We start from the raw sequence: 4,618 nt of genomic DNA, 5'->3' as shown, positions 1-4,618 counted from the left end.
TCTTCCTGAATATTGAATACCCCTGGATGTTGAGTTCCCAGCCTTGGTCACCCTGGAGTTTTGTCTCCGTAATCCCAATTACATCATATCCATTAACAGCTATCTGCGCAGTTAATTCATCCATGTTATAACGAATGCTCCTTGCATTGAAACACAGAGCCTTCAGGCTTGTTTTTTTTAACACTCTTTGTCCTTCTAGATTTATGTTGTAATGTGGCCCTTTTTGATTTTTGCCTTTGATTTCTCTGCCCTCCAATTTTCCTTATCTCCTTTCTACCTTTTGCTTCTGTCACCATTTTACTTACTCTGTCTCTCTACATCGATTCCCATCCCCCTGCCATATTAGTTTAAACCCTCCACAACTGCACTAGCAAACACTCCCCCTAGGACATCGGTTCTGGTCCTGCCCAGGTGCAGACCGTCCAGTTTGTACTGGTCCCACCTCCCCCAGAACTGTTTCAATGTCCCAGGAATTTGAAGCTCTCCCTCTTGCACCATTCCTCAAGCCATGTATTCATCTGAGCTATCCTGCAATTCCTATTCTGACTAGCATGTGGCACTGGTAGTAATCCTGAGATTACTTCCTTTGAGGTCCTACTTTTTAAATTTAATTCCTAGCTCCCTAAATTCAGCTTGTTGGACCTCATCCCATTTTTTACCTATATCGTTGGTACCTATATGCACCACAACAGCTGGCTGTTCACCCTCACCCTTCAGAATGCCCTGCAGCCACTCCAAAACATTCTTGACCCTTGCACCATCCTGGAGTCTCGATTGTGGCCTCAGAAACGCCTATCTATTCCCCTTAAAATAGAATCCCCTACCACTATAGCTCTCCCACTCTTTTTCCTGCCCTCCTGTGCAGCAGGGCCATGAACTTGGCCACTGCTGCCTTCCCCTGATAAGCCATCTCCCCCAACAGTACCCAAAGCGGTATATCTGTTTTGGAGGGAGATGTCTGCAAGGGGACCCCTGCACTACCTTCCTACTCCTGCTCTGCCTGATGGTCACCCATTTCCTATCTGCCTTTGTAACCTTTACCTGCGGTGTGACCAACTCACTAAACGTATTATTCACGACATCTTCAGCATCGTGGATGCTCCAGAGTGAATCCATGCGCAGCTCCAGTGCCATCATGTGGCCTGACAGGAGCTGCAGCTGGACACACTTCCCACACACTTAGTAGTCAGGGACACTAGACGTGTCCCTGACTTCCCACATAGCACAGGAGGAGCATGACATGGGTCTGAGCTCTCCTGCCATGACTTAACCCTTAAATTAACTTAATTTGGCAACAATGCCAAAGGTTTATTAATGCCTTGGATAACACAATAGAGAGTCATACATCCGAGTTTGTCAATGACACAATGATTGGTGACATAGTAAGTAGTATAGATGGGAGCATAAAATTATAAAGAGACAGTGAAGGATTACATGAGTGGACACAACTGTGGCAGGTGGATTTCAATGCAGTTAAGTGCCAGGGCATCCATTTCGGACCAAACTGACAGATCCGAGTTTTATTAAATGGTGTAAAGCTGGAACAGTTTCAAGAATCTCTTTGTGAGATCTTTAATTCCAAATGGTTCGACATTTGACGCGTATTGGTGACAGTGGTTAAACAGTTATTCAGCACAAGCAAGGAACAATACAATGCATTTCATCAGCAGTTTACACGCTATAATTAAGAGATATACTACCTCATTTGTCCCTTTGGAAAAGTCGCAGTAAGAGTTGTCTGTACTCCTCTGACCAAGCCTCAGGCCTGTATTCGCCTCTGAATGTCTCAGAGAATTACTCGAATTCTCCTCAGCCTTCTTCTACACTTAACCCATGCGGCTGTCCCTTTCTTAAACCAATTCGTTCCATTCAAACCTATGGAGCTTCCCTCAGATCTGTCACTCAATTTATCTTTCTCCTCTGATCTCACACTGTCCCTCACCTTCTGTTACTTTCCACAGAAAATCACCTATTACAAGAGATGTTATCATGGCACACGGACCCTTCTTAGTGAAGCTCCCTTATCAGTCCAGTTTCTATGGTTGCATGAATGCCAGCCCCATCTAAGCCTTGTTTTTCTCAAGTTATTAAACTCCTCCCTTTCCAGGTTTTGAGACTTCATGCTTTTTGATTGTGTTTTGTTCATCGACAGTCGACTGTGATAAAGATGTCAAGCTGATCAGTGCTTTCCCCATCAGTCTTTTCGCAAAGCTGTTTACTTTACCTTGTAAGTTAATCCAATTGTATGCATGTTGTGTATAAGTATTAATAAACAAATTAGTAACTGTAGGCATATATATGGAAATAAAGAAAATAATAGAGAAATAAATAAGTGAATCAACTATAATGTTACTCAGTGGAAAACCAAATAGAGTTCGGGGTCCATGCACACAGACACTAAAATGTAGTGGTCAAGAACAAAAATTAATCAAAAAAGCTCATAGATTGTCAGTATTTATAACCAGACGGGTAGAATATAAAGGGGAGGACACTTTGAGGATTTTGATAAGGCAGTACTCCAGTCTTATCAAAGTGCTGATAAAATTGCTGTACTGTGTACAGTTCTGGACAACACACCTTGGCCTTCGAAAAAATACAGTGTTGATTCACCAGGGCTCCAAAGGTTAAGTTATAAGGAGAGATAACATAAAATAGGATCGTATTCCCTAGAATATAGAAGGTTAATGGGGATTTGATGTAGGTTTTTATGATTTTGAACTGATTTGGAGGGTTGATTGAGGGAAACATTTTCCACTGCGGGGGTGGGGGCGGGGGGGGGGAAGAGGACGGGGTGAGGAGTCGAGACAAGGGGCACATAACCATCATGTCAAGTCATTCAGGAGAGATGTTGGGAAACATTTCTTCATGCAAACAGCAGTAGTAATGTGGACGTCTCTCTCACAAATGTAGCAGATGCTAGTTCAATTAATGATGTTTAAATCTGAGGTCGATGCTATTATGACTGTAAGCAACTCCACTTGAACTGTGGTGACCTTAGTCCACTTATTACAACTCCTGAGTGAGAGTACAGCATGGTGAGCTCCTTTTTATACCTGGTTACCTGTCGTGTACAGGTGACCCCGAGGTCTCCACCAGTTGCACCCTCTGGTGGTACATGCATAGTGTATACAGTGTGAAGGTACATCCAGTAGTCTTATGTAACTGTACATTGAGTGTACAGGGAGAATACTTATGTTATACATACATAACATCACTCTCCCCTAAGTTTTGTGCCACTGGCCTTTGCATTGTGTGCTCTGGCCCTAGACTTGAGTGCCCAAAGCCCTTGCACTTTGTCTATGCTTTGGCTAGGCTCTCTCCCTGTTGACCCTCAAGTCCTTATTGCCACAACATTGGGAAATGGTCAGCAGTGGACGGTTTGAGATTGCAGTGGGGGTTGAGTGGGTTCTGGTGTGATCCATGTGTGTCCATGGCTACATACATTCATTCCCGCCCCACCCCCGCTACCCCCATACATAGACCATGTGTGTGGCTCAACACCTGCATGAGCATACATGTACAGAAAGAACAAAAAAAAGCATAGGATTAATTACATCACTGTTTGGGTTCTGCAGTAGTGGAACAAGTACATTTTACAGGTAAGGTACATACGTGGTATCACAGACTTTCCCCTGGGTTGTGTAGGTGCAGGTGGGTGAGGACGCTAGTTTCAGAGTGACCGGACTGTGTCCACGTTGTTCAATGCTGGCGCTGCACCCCCTGCCAGCTGGTGGGCTCGGATCGCTCACCTGGCTGAGTCTCAGGGCCTTTGCCGTTGCCTAGTGGTGGGTGGAGCCACAGGAGTGTGTGGCCTCCCTGTCCTCCTTTAAGGGCTGCGGTGTCTCTTTGCTGCTCTTCAGCGATAGTGGGAGCCTGGTCAACCCAGGTCCCATTGGGAAAGCTGGAGGGTGCTAGCCTCTTGCTCCCGGTACTGACTCTGGTGGCCAGAGAGGCAGAGCCAATCAGGGGCAGGGTACTGGTAGTGATGCCTTTGCTGTACACTGGTCGCTGGCCCTGCAGCTGGTATGCTCCCTCTGTGTGTGGCCATGCTCCCTGGGGCATCATATTGATCCCAGAGGCGCAGGCTACATGATCGGGTAGCCCGCTGGACCCTGGGTGCTTCCGACGGGAGGTTGCCCTTGGTTTTGTCGGCATGCATGTAGAACCCGGCATCGCACATCATCACTTCCTTTACTCTTACAATGCATTGGTTCCGACCGCAATCGCCCGACTTATCATGGTTAGTTACATTTACAAACTTGAAATTGTCAGTTTCATCTTTTACATATGCATCACTGGCATCGCTGTATAAAGAGTGGAACTGTCCCTTTAATTGTGATGGATTGCCGGTCTCCTTTAAGAGGGCCTTGCAATCTTTACCCCAATCCGGTTCACTGCTCGGCATCATGTGTTGCTCCATCAACGCTGCCCCTCGTGGTCTGGCCGCCGCCATCTTTACTTCAGGCGCTTCACCTCGTGGTTCAGGCGCCATCTTCTTTCTCTCCACGAGGTAGGCTGCGGCGATCCTTTTCTCCCCAGGTTCTGCCATGGAAGCAGGGAAGTTGCCTTCTGCACCGATTTTCTTCCTCCGGAGTCCTGCCACTGGAGCCTGGAAGGT

This window comes from Pristiophorus japonicus, chromosome 19 (assembly GCF_044704955.1).
Source record: "Pristiophorus japonicus isolate sPriJap1 chromosome 19, sPriJap1.hap1, whole genome shotgun sequence".
Taxonomy (NCBI): domain Eukaryota; kingdom Metazoa; phylum Chordata; class Chondrichthyes; family Pristiophoridae; genus Pristiophorus; species Pristiophorus japonicus.
Note: the sequence above shows the minus strand (reverse complement) of the source record.